Raw genomic sequence first — 21175 nt, forward strand, 5'->3', positions numbered from 1 at the left:
GGTCAGGAAGGGAATAAGCTGGATCTGGGGAAACCGGAAAAGGGGGGGAGACATAGCAAAAAAAACGGTGTAAGAGGAGGAATGAGGAAGGGAATGAAGAAGAGAAATGAGCACACAGGGCAGGAGAGCATGGAAGTGTTTGCTTGCCATGAAGATTTAAATTTCTCTCCCCTGCCAGCTGGGACAGGAGCTGGGGAGTGCAGAGCAGATCATATCTCTGTGAAGCTTTGGCAGTTGATATATTGGGGCACAGAAGCTGAGTAAAGGTTTACCCTCCTGTTCTCCAAATGGGTCAGAGATTCCCCGTCTTCCGTCGAAATATCCCCTCTCCTCCTGCTCTGCAAGGACACTGGGTCTCACTCCAGAGCCTGTGCCAGCTGTTGTGAGTGGAGCTGGTGCCCCTAGCTGGTTGATCAAGGGAAGCTGGCCTCTTCTCACTTTTGGCACTTTGCATGGGGGGGAAAGTGAACGCGAGCGAACGCGAGAAATGCCTCAAAATTCGGAGACCCGCCGCTGACACAAAGAACAGCCCGTGCTGTCCACCCAGCTCCGATGTTGGGCAGAACCAAAAATGTTGGTGGAAAACCCTGTTTCAATTTAAAAAAAAAAAAAGTGCAACTAATTCAAGTAAAAAAACCCGGGGAAATGGAAATAGCTTGAACGTTGCAAAGCTGCCACAGCGAAGGCGGTGGCAAGGGGGATGCCAGCTTGGGGATGCTACGTATGCTGCAATCACACCTTTGATTGCACTGTAGATGTATCTTCAAGTCAGGTCTGTCAGGAAGCAGGGCTTGGTAGAGCCATCTCTTGCCAACCTAACAAGCGCAGCTCTGGAGTGGCTGCCTGATTGGCTAGACAGCCTGATCGGTGGGAAGGATAAGCAGACCAGCTCTTAAGCTCAGCAGCAGGTTGTACCTGTTTGGATCCAGCCTGGCCTTACTCCAGGGAACTTGGTGCTGACCCCTGGTAGCTGGTCTGTGATTCTGGTCTTTTATTTCTGCTGATTGACTTCTGCTCCCAACACTAGGCGTGGCCACCCATGTCCTGGTTGTTGATGAGATCGACCCCAGGCCCTTTTGCTGGTGCAGTAATATTGCTAAGGGGTGTGATATTGCGGCAAAGCTCTAGTGTAGACGCAGTCGTATTGGCAGCAAGGTGCCAGCATAGCTTAGCTCGTTGGGCGAGCTGGTATCTGCTATAAGCACTCTAGCTGCTGTAAGCTGTGTCTACACTGGTGAACTCTTTCTAGTATGGACTAACTGCCCCCTATGGCTTAATGGGGCATTATCTCCAATCCTGAAGCATTTGGACCTGGTAGCATTCTACACCAATATTGTACGTCCACTTGAGGCCCTGATACGGCCCTTTACCATAGCATGGGAGCACCTCACAGTCCTTGAGTGTTTAGCCTCATAACCCGTCTGTGAAGCAGGGCTATTACTCCCATTGTGCAAGTGGGGAAACTGAGGCACAGAGAGGCTAAGTGCCTTGTTCCAGGTTAAATGAGAAGCCTGTGGCTGAGCTGGGAATTGGACCTGTGTTGCCTAAGGCCCAGGCTCGTCCCCCATCCTTAGGAACAGGTGTAAATGACTAATGCAAGGTGCAAGGCAAATTGAGGATGGGGTCCTGGGTGTCCAACCCATCCAGGTTTTCCTCTCAAGGGCACTGCATGCAAGTTTCTCTGCTAGGTGGCCCTGTGCCCCCTGCTGGAGCATGGGGGAATTGCTTCAAGGGGAAAACTGGCTCGATTCTCCTGGCTGCTGCTCTTGAGGGATAAGAAATGTCTTTGTTTTTCGGAGAGCGGCTGGACTGCATCCAACAGGCCTCCCGCGCCGGCAGCTCTAACCTGCCTTCTCGGCTAGGGACGCGCAGCCGTGTGGGCCTTTAAAAATAAAAGGCTGCTGAACCATGCCACGCACAACTCCCGCTCCGGGGACAGAGCCTGAGGCACGCATGACAGATGTTAGTCGCGTCACTTAGTGCATGACTGGAAGGTGCTCAGATCCTACGGGGATGAGACCCTATAGAGGACATATCAAGCGTTTAGTTCCTTCCTCGCTGCAGCCAAAGCAGGCTGAGGCACTGGGGTCTGGGCTCAGGCTGCAGGGGAAACATTTCTGGTTGAGGCTCCTTGGTTAGCATCTCGGCGGCCTGGCACCGATTTCTAATGCCAAATAGCTGAAGGGAACAAACTTCAGCCTCTGGGCAGCTCACAGACTTTTCACTTTGCCAGTTTACTACTGGTCATGAGTTGATTGGTTACCCTAGTCATATGGGATGGCTCTTGCTCCTTGATTGGATGACTGGAACTTTTAAAATGGTGACTGAAGGACAAAAAATGAAGAGCAAGTGTGACATGCTGTATTATCTGGGATCTGCGTAGAGGATAAGCGCCTACTACTGCTGGCAGCCATCGGAGTTACTACTTCTGCTCAAGTGGTAAAGTTCTGCTCTTTGCATTTGAGTGGCCTGTGTTTTGAGCCCTGCTGGGGAGATGTCCAGTCAGCAGTCAGTGTGCTAGATGCTGTACATTATTTATTAGGTGCATTATGGTAGCACCTACATGCCTGTCACGGACCAGGACCCCACTGTGCTAGGCACTGTCCAAGCAGAACCAAAAGACCGTCCCTGCCCAAAGAACTTACCCAGCAGATGTCAGAAGCCCAAGCCCACAACTAACAATAGAGTGAATGCCCCTGTTTATTCATGAGGGCCCCAATCCTGCAAGCTGATCCTTGTGGGCAGATCCTGATGCCCATGCGGAGCCCCATCGACTTCAACGGGACTTTGCCTGGGATCCAGAGTCTGTTTCTGTGTGGATCAGCATATGGGCTCCAGCCACAGATGTTGTTCTAGGAGCTCAGTGGAACACTGGGACCCTGTGGGATGAGTGCAAATGACCTGCTGTCAAGGTTCCTCCCCCACTCTGAACTCTAGGGTACAGATGTGGGGACCTGCATGAAAACCTCCTAAGCTTACTTTCACCAGCTTAGGTTAAAACTTCCCCAAGGTACAAATTAATTTTATCCTTTGTCCCTGGATCTCCACTGCCACCACCAAACTCTAACTGGGTTTACTGGGAAACGTAGTTTGGACACGTCTTTTCCCCCCAAATCTTCCCAACCCTTGCGCCCCACTTCCTCGCGAAGGTTTGGTAAAAATCCTCACCAATTTGCATAGGTGACCACAGACCCAAACCCTTGGATTGGAGAACAATGAAAAAGCATTCAGTTTTCTTACAAGAAGACTTTTAATAGAAGTAAAGAAATCACCTCTGTAAAATCAGGATGGTAGATACCTTACAGGGTAATTAGATTCAAAACATAGAGAATCCCTCTAGGCAAAACCTTAAGTTACAAAAAAGACACACAGACAAGAATAGTCATTCTATTCAGCACAGTTCTTTTCTCAGCCATTTAAAGAAATCATAATCTAACACATACCTAGCTAGATTACTTACCAAAGTTCTAAGACTCCAGTCCTGGTCTATCCCCGGCAAAAGCAGCATAGACAGACACAGACCCTCTGTTTTTCTCCTTCCTCCCAGCTTTTGAAAGTATCTTGTCTCCTCATTGGTCATTTTGGTCAGGTGCCAGCGAGGTTACCTTTAGCTTCTTAACCCTTTACAGGTGAGAGGATTTTTCCTCTGGCCAGGAGGGATTTTAAAGGGGTTTACCCTTCCCTTTATATTTATGACACCTGCCTTAGGCTGCAGCGGGACAGGTTCGCTTGCCATATGGTGTCTTCGTTTTTCCACATTACCCTGATGGTTTGTAAATTATGGATGCCCCTCCCAGGGACGCTGCTGGGATCCACCCAATTCCTCTCCCGTTGCGTTTTGTTTGTTAGAACATGGAAACCCCAGTCTATGTCTTTGTCGGGTCAGAGCCTTGCTTTGCTTCTTGGGGTAGTGGGGCTGGAAGGGCAACGCGTGTTTCTTGTCCTCTTCCTCCTTTTCTTTTAGCCTGGGTGTCCCTCCATGTGGTCCCTGTTATGGTAGGATCTCAGCACCTCTACAAAGGCAGGCAGTGCCTCCCAATGTATTCTGGGAGGTTATCTCCTTCCTCTGGAGCATCATCAGGCATGGCCATGGTTGGAGATGGGATGGGGATGGGCCAGGGCTCTGAGGTGTCACTGAGCAATCTCTTTCAAGTGCTTGACTGGCTGGTTCTTGCTCACCTGGACAGGGTCCAGCTGATGGCCAAGTGTGGGAATTTACCTCACGGATTGGCAGTGACCTTGGAGGGGGGGGTCTTTTTTTTTTTTTTTTGTCTTCCTCTGCAGCATGTGGGTGCGGGTTCCTTGCTGGGATTATGGGGGTGTATCTCAATCCTTTCCCTGCCATTGGGCACTGGTGCAACTCAGTCTCCCCTATTCTCTGCCTGTGGCATGGCAGTCTAGTGTCCAGAGAGCTGAAATACTTGGGTTTAGTGTGTGGGCGCTGGTTGGTGTTGGTGGCCTGGGGTATCCAGGAGGTCAGAATAGATGATCGAGTCCCTGCTGGCCTTAAACTCTACAGCATTGTGGCCTGCTAGGTTCATTCCTGGGTTCCATTCCTGGCTTTGTTGCTGGATTGCTGGCTGAATTTAGGTAAAGCACTTTCCCTCTGTGGGTGTCCATTTCCCCAGCAGTAAAGTGGGGATGGTGATACTCCTTTGTAAAGCATTTGGAGATCTATGGATGAAAAGCGCTCGGTATTCCTAGGAAGGTTGGAAAAAGAACTTGAAGCTGATATTGGAGACAGCCCAAGTCCGAGCCTTGTATCTAACCGCCATCCCCTTCCAGTGTCAGTGGTTCATGAATCCTACAGTCTTGCTTTTGAATCAGAACAACGTCTGGCAGGTGCTGGTTTTGGTTCCAGATCAGCTGAGCCGGGGAGGTCTCCATCAGTCGAGCGGTAGAAGACTGGCAAGTTATCAGCTATTTTGAGGACAGAACCTTGGTGGAGCAGCAGACTGGACCTGAGTCTTGATTCAGCCTCTAACCCAAACAGTAGCCTAAATCTGGACCAGGATACAAAAACCATCTCCAGGAGAAATCAAACCAGCCCTTTACCTGGTGCTATGCTGAGAAGAGGATGAGCTCAAGCCGTTGTATTTCCTGATGCATAAGAGGCTGGTGATAGGGTAATGCAGCCAGATCTTTGGGGAATCAACCCCTCTCGTGGGCGGCTGTTAGCACCGACAAGGCGGGTGAGATAATGTCTTTTATTGGATCAGCCTCTGTTGGCGAAAGAGACCAGCTTTCGAGCACCTACTGTAAGATCAGGAACAAAAATATTGCTTAAGGAGAGGTTTCAGAGTGACTTGTTCTAGTACAATGTAAGGGAGACCTCTGGTGGGCAAAACACTTTGACAGGCTGCAATACATTATTTGTGATATCTCCTGGGCTGACTAATTGTCTGCTTCTTGCGTGAGGTCCCCTGTTGCAGGGATTCTGCTGCAAAGCCACCCCTGGCTAGGTCATCTGCAGGGACTGAACCCTGCCTGGACCCAAAAGTATTGGCTTCCTTTGCCATAGCAATAAAACCAGGTTCATGAATAGGGCCCTATTAAATTCACGGCCATGAAAAATGCGTCACGGACTGTGAAATCTGGTCTCCTCCCATGAAATCTGGTCTTTTGTGTGCTTTTACCCTATTTTGTGGGGAGACCAGCGTTTCTCAAATTGGGGGTCCTGACTCAAAAGGGAGTTGCGGGGGGGTTGCAAGGTTATTTTAGGGGGGTCGTGATATTGCCACCCTCACTTCTGAGCTGGGTGGCCGGAGAGCGGCGGCTGCTGGCCGGGCGCCCAGCTCTGAAGGCGGCACCCTGCCAGCAGCGGTGCAGACGTTAGGGTGGCCATGCCATCCCAGGCCACCCTTCCTTCTGCGCTGCTGCTGGCGACGACTCTGCCGTCAGAGCCGGGCTCCCGGCCAGCAGCCGCCGCTCTCCAGCTGCCCCGCCCTGAAGGCAGCGCCGCCGCCAGCAGCCGCGCAGAAGGAAGGGTAGCCGTACTGCAACCTCCCCACAATAATCTTGTGCCCCCCCCACTCCTTTTTGGGTCAGGATCCCACAATTACACCACCGTGAATTTTCGGATTAAAATAGTTGAAATCATGAAATTTAGGATTTAAAAAATCCTATGACCAAGAAATGGACAGTGAGTTTAGTAGGGCCCAATCTGTGAACTCCGATGCAGTAGCAGAGGCCTGCATGGTCATGCCACGAGAGGGAGCCAGAGAGCCACACAGTGGGTTTTACTGGGGACAGCAGGAAATCAGCTGCATTAATGCAACACTTTCCGTCTGGAAGGCTCCTACGGCAAGGTCTGATGCTGCACTTCTCTATCTCCTTGCAGAGCCCTCTGGTATCGGAGTCTCCTGCACCCAGGAGGGTGGGCTGAGTTCCATCCAGCCCTGCCGATGGAGGCTCTGGACAGGTAGGCGAGTCTTGCCTGGATACTTGTGAATAGTACCCACTTTTCCATGAGCTCTTCCAGTGAATCACAGAATCATAGAATATCAGGGTTAGAAGGGACCTCAGGAGGTCATCTAGTCCCACCTCCTGCTCAAAGCAGGACCAATCCCCAACTAAATCATCCCAGCCAGGGCTTTGTCAAGCCTGACCTTAAAAATATCTAAGGAAGGAGATTCCACCACCTCCCAAGGTAACACATTCCAGTGTTTCACCACCCTCCTAGTGAAAAGTTTTTCCTCATATCCAACCTAAACCTCCCCCACTGCAACTTGAGACCATTACTCCTTGTTCTGTCATCAGCTACCACTGAGAACAATCTAGATCCATCCTCTTTGGAACCCCCTTTCAGGTAGTTGAAAGCAGCTATCAAATCCCCTCTCATTCTTCTCTTCCGCAGACTAAACAATCCCAGTTCCCTCAGCCTCTCCTCATAAGTCATGTGTTCCAGTCCCCTAATCATTTTTGTTGCCCTCCACTGGACGTTTTCCAATTTTTCCACATCCTTCTTGTAGTGTGGGGCCCAAAATTGGACACACTACTCCAGATGAGGCCTCACCAAAGTCGAATAGAGGGGAATGATCGCGTCCCTCAATCTGCTGGCAATGCCCCATGTATACATCCCAAAATGCCATTGGCCTTCTTGGCAACAAGGGCGCACTGTTGACTCATATCCAGCTTCTCGTCCACTGTAACCCCTAGGTCCTTTTCTGCAGAACTGCTGCCGAGCCTTTCGGTCCCTAGTCTGTAGCGGTGCATGGGGTTCTTCCATCCTAAGTGCAGGACTCTGCACTTGTCCTTGTTGAACCTCATCAGATTTCTTTTGGCCCAATCCTCTAATTTGTCTAGGGCCCTCTGTATCCTATCCCTACCCTCCAGCGTATCTACCTCTCCTCCCAGTTTAGTGTCATCTGCAAACTCGCTGAGGGTGCAATCCACACCATCCTCCAGATCATTTATGAAGATATTGAACAAAACTGGCCCGAGGACCGACCCTTGGGGCACTCCACTTGATACCAGCTGCCAACTAGACATGGAGCCATTGATCACTACCCATTGAGCCCGACAGTCTAGCCAACTTTCTATCTACCTTATAGTCCATTCATCCAGCCCATACTTCTTTAACTTGCTGGCAAGAATACTGTGGGAGACCGTGTCAAAAGTTTTGCTAAAGTCAAGGAACTACACTTCCACCGCTTTCCCCTCATCCACAGGGCCAGTTATCTCGTCATAGAAGGCAATTAGATTAGTCAGGCATGACTTGCCCTTGGTGAATCCATGCTGACTGTTCCTGATCACTTTCCTCTCCTCTAAGTGCTTCAGAATTGATTCCTTGAGGACCTGCTCCATGATTTTTCCAGGGACTGAGGTGAGGTTGACTGGCCTGTAGTTCTCAGGATCCTCCTTCTTCCCTTTATTAAAGATGGGCACTACATTAGCCTTTTTCCAGTCGTCCGGGACTTCCCCCAATCGCCATGAGTTTTCAAAGATAATGGCCAATGGCTCTGCAATCACATCCGCCAACTCCTTTAGCACTCACGGATGTAGCGCATCCGGCCCTATGGACTTGTGCTCGTCCAGCTTTTCTAAATAGTCCTGAACCACTTCTTTCTCCACAGACGGCTGGTCACCTCCTCCCCATGCTGTGCTGCCCAGTGCAGTAGTCTGGGAGCTGACCTTGTTCGTGAAGACAGAGGCAAAAAAAGCATTGAGTACATTATCTTTTTCCACATCCTCTGTCACTAGGTTGCCTCCCTCATTCAGTAAGGGGCCCACACTTTCCTTGACTTTCTTCTTGTTGCCAACATACCTGAAGAAACCCTTCTTGTTACTCTTAACATCTCTTGCTAGCTGCAACTCCAGGTGTGGTTTGGCCTTCCTGATTTCACTCCTGCATCCACTTCTTGGAATCATGGAACTGGCTGGATAATAGTTATGCTTTTTGGTCCCGGGGTCAATCCTGACAGACCCACCCACCCTGAGGGCTGCCACATGCCCACCTTCAGACCTCTGGATTTTCCACAATCTGAGGGACTTCACCTTGGTGGAGAAGGGAGGCTTGTGTGTTGCAATGACTATGGCATGCTGGTGGGACCTTTAACTCTGGCTAGGAGCATCGAGCAGGGTAGAGACCAAAGTGTGGACCACGAGCCCTCCAGGCTGGGGCTAAGGGAGAGCTCAACAACGGAGCCTCAGAACTTTATCTTTTTTTTTAAGTTACAGAAGTACAGCTAGGCAGCTGTGCCAGCCAACAGCACACTAGACAGGGTACACACCAGGCCCCACCATCCTCATGTGTCTGACAAAACTCTCAAAGTTGGGATGCAATGTGTGTCAGAGTCACAAACTGAGGGGGACACACACAGGAAGTATTCAGAGCAGTAGCCATATTAGTCTGTATCAGCAAAAACAATGAGGAGTCTTTGTGGCACCTCAGAGATGAACAAATTCATTTGGGCAGAGAAAGTATTCACCCTGAACACGTAAATCCTGAGATGTTCCTTCCTACCGTGTCCATAACTCCTCCTATGAAGAGGAAATCAGGTGTAAATTTTTAACAGTGAGGGGGGGAACAAACCATTGGAACAACTTACCGGGGGCTGGGGTGGATTCTTCCTCGCTGGCAACTTTTAAATCTAGACTGTCTAAAAGGACCATAAACCACACGATTGACTGATAGGCTGTCCCTCGATTCGAGGATGATCTCTGCCATGGATTTACATATGGGTTCTGAGATGACTCAGGAGTCTCCGCCCGCAGTAGAAAGTTTTCTTCTCTCTTCAGCTTCGAGGGCAAGGTGCTTCTCCTCGAAGTGGGCCACTGCCGGATGGAGGATATGGCGCCATTGGGGTCAGTTGGTGGCTTGTTCCTTCCAGCTGGTGATGTCCACATCAGTTTTCTGAAGATACGCTTTGTGTTTCTTTGTAGCGTTTACTTTAAACACCACAAGATCTCTGATCATGGGTGAGCTGAGAGTAGAGGACTTGTTTTGGGAGGCGAGAGTCAGGCTGGACATTGTGTGCGGATGCCAAGCGAAGTTGGTGCAGGAGGATCATTGCTTCAATGCTGGTGACACTGGCTTCAGCGAGGATGCTGGCGTTAGTGTGGTGATCTTGCCTCTTGACATGAAGGATTGTTGGTGGGACCTCTCCAGACTCTTGAGGTGCTGTCGATAGGTCACCCAGGTTTTGGCTTCATAGAGGAGCGTAGGAACAACAGTTGTCTTCTAGACCTGGATCTTCGTGTCCTGGGTCACAGTCTGTGAAAACACGTCAGAGCAATTTCCCAAAGGAAACACTTGAGCACAGGATCTGCGGCTGGATCTCACAGTCAATGTTTGCGTTTTGAGACAGTTGGCTACCGAGTTAGCAAAAGTGCTCGACTGTCTCCAAAGTCTGACCCTCGATGGTGATTTCTGGTGGGTCATGTCCAAGGCCAGAAGTAGGTTGATAGAGAACTTTAGTCTTCTCCATATTGAGGTGAGAGTCCCTATCGGCTGTATGCAATGGTCAGCATCTTTCTAGCAGCCTGTTTTGGAGAGCTAGACAGGCGGCCATGGCAGTCTGAGCACAGGACATAGAGCGAGCCAGGAGCTCCTGGCTCTAATCCTGTATTGGGTTCTGACTCTCTCTGTGGTCTTGTGCGGTTTTTCAGCTCCAGCGCAAGGGGCAATGAGATCAATTATCTAGAGTCTAAAACAAGGGTGGTCTGAGCCACATATGATGATCTTCAGAAGTTTGAGAGCTGCAAGACACACACAACCTGGCGTTGCCTGCTGGGGCACAAGACTAAAGCCCTGAGACCCTCCTTCCCCGCAGGGTAGAAGCCCCATGGTCCCACCACCCTGCTGCAGGGCAGAAGCCCCAAACTCCCCGCCGCCCAGTCTGGAATGGGGGGAAGTGGGGGGAGGGGCTCTCCATGAGCCGGACTTTAGCTGCAAAAGAGCCACATGCAGCTCACGAGCCGTGGTTTGGCCATGCCAGGTCTATAAGGTGAAAATTATCTAGGGTCTGCAGGGTGAATAACTAAGAGCTTGCGGCTGACATTAGCCAGGGAGCTTGTGGGTGAAATTAACTAGGGACAATAGATTAAAATAAAGGGGGGGGGAATCTTTGCTTAACTACCAGGAAGGTCTCCCTGACCTGGAAACACATGAGCCTGGGGAATTGGCCCCTGGACAGGGAGCCCCCTACCAAATCACAGGGGAATGTGATGTAGGGAACAATTCTACCCTGTCCAAGACACTTGGATGGACTAGGGGACCTAATAGGCCTTGCCCACATCTCTGACTTGGATTCTTTTGATTCCTCTTGGTTCTGCCCCCCGTGGGTCAGTGATGGGATGTGGGGTCTATGAGACACTATGGAGAGGCTGGGATGAGCAGCAGCGACAAGAACTGGCACCAGCCACTGGAGGGCAGCAAAGGAACAGAAATGAAACGGGTGTTTTCCAGCCCGGAGTAGGATTTTTCTGGCTGGCAGGTTAATCTGTGACACTCCTGTGGGTACTTTCCTCATGCGGAGTAGACGCCGGCTGCCAGAACTGCTGGCGAGCTGGGCCTGGAAACTGTTATAAGGCCAGTTGCATCTGCAGGACCAAGGACTCTTGCCAACTTTTTTAAAGCCACCAACAGGCTGGGAGCAGGACTCCTGGGTTCTATTTCTGTCTCTGGGAGTTTGCGGTCTCGGTGTTAAGAGCAGGGAAGTGTGGACTGGGGCTTTTGGGTTCTCCTCCCAGGTCTGAGAAGTGATTAGAACAGGGGCAGAACCCAGGAGAGAAGGAATCAGGGCCTTCTATCCCCAGCTCTGACCCTGACTTTGTGTGAGTATAGGCATGATCTCCGTAAAATGGTGATACTTAGTGCCTTGATGGAGGGATGGCAAGCAGCTTAATAATAACATTTGATGGGGCACTGCTAGTTTCCAGAGGAATCCGGTGCCATCAGGTCTCATGAACTTCCCCTGGGTGTTCGGTGGTCCTTAAAATCCGAATTAGCTACTCTTCCTTCAGCTGATGTTTAACCAGGGTGTGCAATCTTAAAAAAAAAAAAAAAAAATCGGTGCACAATGTCCCTGCATTTCAACGCATCGTTCCAGCAGAGGCTGAATGGGCCACAGTCTCGGGCATTAACATGGCGCTCAGGACAACTGGGTTTATTTCCCTGCTCTGCTACAGGCTTCCTGTGTGATCTTGGGCAAGTCACTTAGTTACGCTGTGACTCAATTGCATCTGTCCAGTGGCGTGGATGGTGCTTCTCTGCAGTAGGGTTGGAAGGGGGCTCAGATATCTGGGCCTTGCCTGCATTAGGAAGGGTGCGCCAGTCAAGCTAGGCCAGCAAATGCTCTGAGAGGCGGCATTTGCCTCTTACCAATGTAGCTTTTGGCTGGTGTAACTGTGGGGATTTTGCTGGCACTGCTGTGCCCACTAGTGGTGTCTTTCATAGATATGCTGGCAAATCTTTTCAGGGTAAGGCCTGGACTAAGGTCTGGCCTAGCTCGCACAGGGTGCTGGAGCTGATGCATCAGGCTGGAGTGGAATGATTCAGGAGTGAAAAAGTTATAATGACACTATCTTAAGTTATTATGGTGCCTTGATCCCTAAGCAAATAGGCAGGGATCTGCTCTAAAAAGCAGCTTTCTCTGGGCTGGAGGGCTGCAGGCGTTCCATGCTATTACTCACCAAAGTCTTTCCCCTAAGGACCTCAAAGCCCTTAGCAAGCACTAATTAGTTAAGTGACCCCTGTGACTCACAGAGAAAAGCCTCTTAGCTCATCCCAGGCAAAATTGCTCCTTACGGTGTATCTTCAGCCATGGGCATGAGATGTGGATAAGTCTCTCCATTCCCCAGATGTGGGAAGGTTAAGTGATTCATGCAGGGCACACACTGAGTCAGGAGCACAGCCAGGAATAGAACCCAGGCGTCCGGTGGCCCGGCCCTAGCCGTGTATCCCCCTGAAATTGTGTGTGTGTGTGGGGGGGTGAGTTGTGGGGTAGGCACAAAAGGCCATTTCTTCAGCTCATTGCCCCCCGCCGCCATGCCCTGGGGCCCTGGTTCACGGCCAGCTCCCCCACCGCCACTTCTTGTGGCTCAATTCCCCCGGGTTGCCTCCCTCCCAAGGGCTGATCTTTCAAGTCAGGAAGAGATCACAGCCTGAGGAAGGACCGCACGCTGCCAGGATGCTTTGCACCGCTTGTGAACGCAGCCCTTGCCCGGGCTACGGGAGACTGGGGCCTTGCCAGGATACATCAGCAGGGGCTCACGCTCAGCCGGCTGCTGGGAAACTGCGTGCATATTGTCCCCCCGCCCCCAGATTCTGCCCAGGGAAGACCCGAAGCTGGCCGGGCTCGCAGGCTCCCCCTACTTATCCTGCACGGGCATTGCTTGCTGCTACCTGCATGGTGCTGCAGATATCAGGGTGGTGGTGGGGAGCATCGCTTCATTTGTCCCATGGGCTGCCTCGGGCCGGAGCTCCTGCAGAGGACAGAGCCAACAGCTTTCTGCCTCTTGGGACCGCTCTGCTCCTGGTGATTGCTGATCATTGTTCCTTGCAGTGGGGCTGCTGAGGGGGGCAGGGAAAGAGACTCCCCCCCCCATGCCCGCCTTGCACTGATTTGCAGGCTCTCCTGGGAGCTGTGATAGGAGGGAGACTGCAGCCCTGGTCTCAGCTTCACCCCATCTATGCAGCACAGCTCCCCCCTTCCCCAGCAGCCTGTCTGTCCCATCTCAGGCAAGGGCCCTGCTGCACCTTGCTAGCTGACGCTACCCCAGGGTTACGTCGGAGCCATGGTGCCCCCACCGGAAAAGCTAAGGGGAGGAGCTCAGCCAGGGAGCCCTGCTGGACCCTGCAGTTCTTGGCTTCGTTCTCCCAGCTGGTGCCAAGCCAGTGCATGCCTTAAAATCCATGGAAGAAGACACAGCCCTTTGCTGATCGGCCCGGCTGTCCCTGTGCAGGACTCCCAGTACTGACCGGGCTTTCTGTGGTCAGTTGTGCTGCCAAGGCAGCAAGCAATAAAGCGTATCTTTTCCCTGGACATTCATTTTGAGGGGTGCTACTCTTCGGGTGCCTGTTTTTTTTTTTTGGTACCCCACTGACTTAAGATGGGGGTCATGGGGGGGCTAGACGTGACCTGAAAGTCTGGCCTCTATAAAGGTCTCAAGAAATTAGCAGCCACTTTTGACCTCACTCCTTAATCCTCCCCACGCCTGGTTGGGCAGGATCACTGTACCCCTCCAATTTAACAATGGGGAAACTGAGGCACAGAGCGGGGAAGCGGCTTGTCTGCAATCTTGGAGCACCCAGGACCCCTAACATTGGCTGTAGTTGCTGGATGATGCAATCTCCCCCTTAAACCCTGGATGGGATCCTCAACTTTGTTTAAATGGGGGACTGACTGCTACTGAGTTTAGGGTGGCAGCGAAGGGATTGACAGAACAAGGAGTAACGGTCCCAAGTTGCAGTGGGGGAGATTTAGGTTGGATATTAGGAAAAACTTTTTTACTACGAGGGTGGTGAAACACTGGAATGCGTTACCTAGGGAGGTGGTGGAATCTCCTTCCCTAGAAGTTTTTAAGGTCAGGCTTGACAAAGCCCTGGCTGGGATGATTTAGTCAGGGATCGGTCCTGCTTTGAGCAGGAGGTTGGACTAGATGACCTCCTGAGGTCCCTTCCAACCCTGATATTCTATGATTCTATGATTCTATGAAGCAGGGAGACTGAATTGCTGGGGAGCCTGTCTCTGCACCAGGGGCCAGGCAGCTGTCTTCAGGCTAGCAGAGAAAATCCCCCAGCTTCTGGCAAGCTGGAGCTGAATGTTCTGTACCTGTCCCAAGCGCCCACGTTGGGCTGAAGCTTGTAATTTATTTTAATTAAAGGGTTGATTAAATATCCTGGTGCCCTCCCATTAAATCCTGCAGCGAGGCAGAGGCAGAGGGGTGTGTGTGTATTTGTCTTGCTTCTAATTCATGCTGGGAGATAGGAGCTTGGCAGCTATTTCCCCAGGGTCAGACCACTTGTGTGGTCAGACCCCTCCAAGTTCTGGCTCTCCTGGATAGCTGGGAAAGCTCCCTCTTGGAGGTGGGGAGTATAGAGAGAAGCACATGCTGCTCCTACCCACTGCATATGCCCTCACTGAGTCTAGAGGCTGGAGCAGGGGGATCTAGAAGGCCAGATGCCCAGATTCTCTAGTTCTGGCACCGACATTGGACAAGTCACTTCTCTCTCTGCCTCAGTTTCTCCAGGTGTGAGTAGCTCTCAGCACTCACCTAGTGAGTTTCATGCATAGCTCTCAATATGCTGCCTGCAGATCGGTTGGTATCATTGTCCCCTCTTTTACACCTGGGGAAACCGAGGCACAGAGCAGGGTAGTGATGCAGCAGCTCCATGGCCGGGCTGGGAATAGAACCCTTGGGTTGTGGCTCCTAGGTCTGAGCCACTCGGCCATGCCACCGTACCTACCTGCGGTTCAGAGAGTTTGTGTGCTTTAACGAATGAGGCTCTGCAAACCACTTGGCGCCCTGCAGATGAAAGGGGGCGTTAGATATGCTGAAAGGCCAGACCTTGGGGCTGGGGGGGTTGAATTGAGCTGGCAGCGATTGAGTTGGCTGGGTTTGGATATTGCAAAAATCCAAAGCTGGGGTCGTTTGTCTTCTGATCCCCCTAGGACCTGAGCCTCTCACGGTTTGTGTGTGTGTTTGTGTGTGTGTTTTCAGATAAATGAGCCGGCTTTGGCCCATCTCAGAGGCCTTATTCTGATCACTGATGACCCTTTGGATCAAGGCCTTTTCCAAAGCTGCAATTTGAAAAGCCAGTTAATGGCAGGGGAGGGTCCAGTTCTCCACCCTGCATCTCCCTGCCTTGCTGGGGGGATCTGGAGCCCACAGCAGTACAGCTGGCTCCTCCTCCCCCCCCCACCCCCCCAGCCTGGTTGCACTGACGAAAGCCTTGGGAGCTGCTATTTTTGCTGAGCTTTCTAAACGCTGGGCTTGTGGTTCCTGGCGGGGCTCCAGGCAGCTGGGTTGCGGGCGGGGCGGCCCCGCCTGGACAGGCCCGGGCAGAGGGCTGGGAATGCACTGGCTGCATAAGAGCGATTATGGGTTTTGGAACAAGGAAAGGGCTTTGTCAGAGGCGTGGTGCTGGGAGTGCAGCGCGGAGGCCTTGCAAGAGATAAGAGGTTGGCATGCCGCTGCCCCGCAGAGCTGACGAACACAACTTCAGAGTAGGGGGCTGCAGGGTTGCAGAGAGAAAGGAGGAAAGCAAGGCCAGGAGCAACTTTAAGTGAACTGCAGTGAGGAGGCAAGTTCAGATCTGGCTCTCCCTGCGTTGTAACGGTGCACTGGCTTCTGCTGCACAAACCCATCACTGTTAGGGGTCTTCTCATCGGTCCGGGTCTTCTGCAGAGCAGCTGGCTGTTCCAGTCTCCCTCTCCTTTGCGGCAGGGGGTTCCCCTTGTTCATACTGGCAGTCCCCGCTTTGCCCTGTCCAGAGTTCTCACAAACACAGGGCCTCAATCGCCTCTCGCTCCTGCTAAACCTCCCATTGGTCTCCTGATTTGTAGTGTTGCCAACTCTTATGACTCCATCATGAGTCTTGTGCACTTTGGAGCTTTCCTTAAAGCCCCAGCTCCTGGAGTCAGGTGAGATGAGAATGTCAGCTAAAAAAAAAGTTTCCACCCTTGTGGTTGTGGCTTAAAAACACAACCTGAAGGCTCCTAAACCAAAGAATATGGAACACCATATAAAAACCCCATGATTTTAAAGCAAATTTCAAGCTTTGAGGCCTGACACATGCTCTGGAAGGCTTGGGATTGGCAATATTGACAGAGAGTGGCTCTTTTAGGCAGCTAAATGGAGCAGTTCAGGCAATAGACCTAATACTGGATTATAGGGCTAGGCCGATTTACGCTGGCTGAAGGTCTGGTTCAGGACTGTGCAAAGGGCTTGATTTGCTCTGTTTCCTTTTTGGCATTTGGGGCAGCTAGGACAGTGAGAGCCAGTCAGTCAGTTTCACTCTGATTTCTAGTCCCTTTCACTCTTGACAGCTGGCCAGCTTTTGCACATGGCAACCTCTGTTTGGATGTGAAGCCAGTTCCAATGGAAACAAACCCAACCAAAACACCCGCGGTTTCCCTGCGAAGAAAAGAACCCTCAGAACCACCATGGCTGTGTGTTGAAACCCTAGTTCTTGGACTCGCTGCTTACGATACCCCGGTCCCAGCTACCATTCAAGGGGCTGATCTTGCCAAGTGCTGACGACGCCACCTCTCGGATTGGCAGAGCGTTAAGAACGTGTGTTGGGGGCACCGAAGGCCTGACCCACATGCCGGATGCAAAGCACATGCTAAAGTGCGTTGCTGGATTGGGGCCAGAGCATTCGGCACTCTTCGGAATTGAGCCCTGGGTAGCTCGGGGAAGTGGCCAGATATCCAAGAAACACTCGCAAGCTGGCAGCTCCGGTGGGGAACGATGGAGATCCGCCCCCCTCCCCAGACCTTGGCCACTTCCCATTGAGAACAACAGGAGCTGCTGGCTTGTGGATCCTCTTGGGTATCTTGAGCATTCCAGGGCTTTCCCCACACGGGATGCATATGTACGACATGCACCAGGGAGATCCCAGGTGCCACTGCCGGTCCCTGCGGAGCCATCGCCGCTGGCCCGTGGCCTCGCTCACTGAGTCTGTGCCCCACCCGGCGCCCACTGGGTTGACGTGTGACGGGTTCACTTGCGGGGGCTGCTCTTGTTGTGCGGAGCTGAGCCTGGCTCTCCCCGAGCTTTGCGACCTGGTGCCCGGGGCTGCTGTGTCGCTCAGGTTTGGCCCGTCCGCCCCTCCAGATCCCCGTGCCATGCTAGCTGGTGCGGGGTCCCTCTCAAACAGGGGGCCCAGAGCAAACCGCCCCTTTTGCCAGTGCTACGCACCATGGGTAGCTGCGAATTTCTCTCCCAAGCAGCTTTTGACCCAGCTGCGACTCCGAGAGCAAATCCCCTCGGGCTCCTCCATCCCTCTGGGCGTCTCCCACAGGCATTTGGGCTCGTCTTTTGCACGGCTTTGCAAAGCGCATTCGCTCCCCACTGACACAGTACAATGGAGCCGGTTTGTTCTGGCTGCACGGGGAGGGTGGGTGGGGGGACAGCAGAGGGAGGCTCCCAGAGTCTGAGAGAAGCCAGAAGTTCCTGACTCAGCTTGTCCTGGCGCGGCTGGGCGGGCCGGGAGAGGAGAGCGGTGGCAAGCGGCCAGGTCTCCTGAGTCATTGAGGGATTCCGTACAATGCCCGCTGGGGCAGGGCGTGCTAGCCAAGGACAGCGCTGGGTGCTAATCCACGGGGGAGTGGCGGAGTCCTTTGCTGATGCCCCATCACCCAATCGGCTGGTGCCAAGTGGCTCCTCGGTCGGAGACGTGTTTCACACGCCAGGCCTATGCTGCGACCTGGCTGACCTGTGTTTGCACTGGGCCTGGCTCTGTCACATGGGGGGCTTCCTCCAGCAACGTACCCCCAATGTGCTTCAGTCTGAGTCCCCAGGCCTGGGGTGTCCCTGCCTGCTAGCACCTGGGTGAAGGGCTTTGCCATGCCCTGCCACAGATTGAGCTTTAGGGGGTTTGCTCGACTGCTGGTTGCCTTGTCTTGCGGAGTGTAGGCAGTCAGAACTCCTGGGTTCTTCTCCCAGCTCTGGGAGGGAGTAGGGCCTAGTGGGCAGAGCAGGGGACTGGCACTCAGGACTCCTGGGTTCTTCTCCCAGCTCTGGGAGGGCGTGGGGCCTTGTGGATAGAGCAGGGGACTGGGGGTCAGCAGTCCGGGGTTCTCTTCCCAGGTCTGGGAGGGAGTGGGGCCTAGTGGGTAGTGCAGGGGACTGCTGGTCACAGGACTCTGCGATTCAAGGCCCAGCCCTGTCCCTGTGCATGCTCGGTCTTCCCTCTACCAGCGATTTCAGAGCCTGCCTGGCTGGAGATAGGCCGTCTCCCCCTTAGGCTGCTGCTCCACTTTTTCCCGAAGTTAGAATTCAGCCCTGTGTGAAGGGCTTGGCTGCGGCTCTGTCTGCAGGGAGAGGTGGTGCCTAGGCCTGATGGGGGCGCTGTTCATGTGGCAGGGTGAATTTCACCCCCACGCAAGGTGGAAGGGGCAGCGCGATTGGGGTGGGAGGAGGAGGAAAAACAAAGATTTCCTACAAAAGAAACAAAACTTGTTGTTGTTCTGGGAGGGTGGAATTTTCATATGCAAAGTGGCCTGGTCTGGCTGCCGTCCTCTGAGTGACTTTCTGCACTAGGTCGGGACTTCCTTCCTGTCTACAGACACAGCTTTCCAATCCTGTGCTTAACCTTGGGCAAGTCACTTGAGCTACCTTTTGCCTCAGTTTCTCCATCTGTAAGATGTGGGGGCTAATACTGCCTTATCTCCCAGGGATGCTGTGAGGTTGACTGGCCTGGGAGTCGGGAGAGCTGGGTTCTGTTCCCAGCTTTGCCACTGGCCTGCTGGGTGACTATGGGCAGGTCATCCCCTCCCGTGCCTCTGTTTCCCCATCTGTAAAAATGGGGATAATGATCCTGACCTCCGTTGAGATCTACTGATCTCGGGAAGAGCTGGTGTGAGGTGCTCAGACACTGCAGGGATGAGGGCTGTGTCACTACTGAGATGGATGGTCTCACTTGCAGGCAAGTTTTTTGTTCCTAGCCCTGCATGTTAGAGATTTGCTTGGAATGTTTACAGGAATTCCACTAATGCAGCAAAGAGCGGGTGGCTGGAAGGGAGAGGGGGGGAAGTACCCCAAAGCCAAAGAACCCTCAACCTGTCCCCCTCCCGCTCCGATTGCTTTCTTTCGATGGCAGTCAGCAGCTGCGCTAGGGAGTGGCGGGGCTGGCTGCCAAGCGTCATGCCCGGTTCTGAGAGCGGCGTTGGGGTGTGGTGAGAACCCAGCACCCTGCCTCCCACTCAGCCCATGAGGAGGAGACGCACCCAGCTGTAAACAAAACAGTGTGTAAGGAATCCAGGTCGCTTCCTGGGAGCTGGGCTGTCTGCAGCCCCCGGGGACCAGGGCATTCCTTGTTTTGCCCGGTCAACTTCTTTAGCCTTGGGATAGCCTACAAAAACTGCCCACTCTTCTGTCGCTAATGCCGCAGCGGAAAGGGTAGTCGTAGCATCACTGTGTAACCATCCCTGACCGAAGTTGGGGCCCCCACTGTGGGCTGTCAAGAGACACAGTTCCTGCCGTCCAATGAGCTAGAGAGAGAGAGGATAGGTAAATGGGGAAACTGAGGCAGAGACGACCGGCAAATGGGGAAACTGAGGCAGAGCAATGAAGTGACTTGCCCAAACTGTAGAACACAGGTTTCCTGATTCCCATGCTTGTGCACTAACCATTAGGCTGCTTTGTCTAGGCCAGCTGGTCCCTTTCCAGCACTGAGTTAGGTCTAACCCAGCTCAAACACACCGGAGGGTTGGGTCGCTTGTTGCTGTTGCCATTCGACTATCAGAAGCAACCGGCCCTTGCACCCAGCTGTGCTCTTCCCCAGGTCAGGATGGTCACTACCAGAAGTTTTCCCCTTTTCTGTCTCCTCCAGCAGACTTGCCCAAAAGGGGGCGGGATTGGAGGCCGTGTGGCTGTCTGGGTCAAGAGTCTTCCATGCAGACCTTAAGCAATCTCCGCGGTGTGCGATAGGCCAGCTCCTCATCGTGGATCTAGCCGCAGCCCCATGCAATGTCTATCCCCCTTGTTGCACTCATGGGAGGCTGGCTTGCTGTCCCCCCACCTCTCCAACTGTGCACCCTTCGCATTTTAGCTATTCACCGCTTAACAGGTGGCCGAATTCTCCTCTCAGTCATAGAATCATAGAAGATTAGGATTGGAAGAGACCTCGGAAGGTCATCTAGTCCAACCCCCTGCTCAAAGCAGGACCAACATCAACTACATCATCCCAGCCAGAGCTTTGTCAAGCCAGGCCTTAAAAACCTCTAAGGAGTCCCGCCCGCGCAACCTCGTTGATTTCACTGGGGGAGAATTTAGCCCAGCGTCCCCCCTCTCTCTCTCCTTGCTGCAGACTGAGTAATCTTGCAGGGACTGGTCCAAAGGCTACGGAGGTCAATGGGAACCTCTCCGTTGACTTTGATGGCCACTGGATCAGGCCCTGGTAGAGAGATCAAAGAAACCTGGGTCCAATCTTGCTGGAGTTTCTTTGGAGCTCATCAGTAATTGGAGCTTAGCCCCGCAAACCGGTTTCTTCTCTGTTCTTTGGCTTTTCACTGTGCATCTGTAGCCCATATCAGAGCTTTGTACTTTGCTCTCTGAAAGATTTTTCTACCCATCTTCCTCTCTCTCTCTCTCCACCCTTGATCCCTGTGATCCTTGATCCACCTAGCAGACACCTCTCCAGCAAAGAAATATCTAAGCATTGTCCGTCTAGTTGATCCATCTGTTTTCTTTCAAAATCGAGGGGGGACGGGACTGATTTTTATGTGGTCTGTGTATTATTATTATATTTGGATTATTTTTTTTCATGCATTTCAGGCTATGCGTTCCTCCATGCGGTTTGTTGGCTGTCAGGTAAAGGGGTGTGGTTTGGCTGTCCCTTGAAAAGCAAGATTTGGCTTGCCTTGGAGTTTTTCCAGTTGAAAATTATATCTTATGCAGGCCCCACCCAAAGCTTGTCTCTTCACATTTTCACACGCACACCCTTTGATTCCTTCCTGTCCTCAAACCCACTGCAGACAGGGGCTCTTTGTGCAAAACAGTCAAC

This window comes from Eretmochelys imbricata, chromosome 20 (assembly GCF_965152235.1).
Source record: "Eretmochelys imbricata isolate rEreImb1 chromosome 20, rEreImb1.hap1, whole genome shotgun sequence".
NCBI classification, from domain to species: domain Eukaryota; kingdom Metazoa; phylum Chordata; order Testudines; family Cheloniidae; genus Eretmochelys; species Eretmochelys imbricata.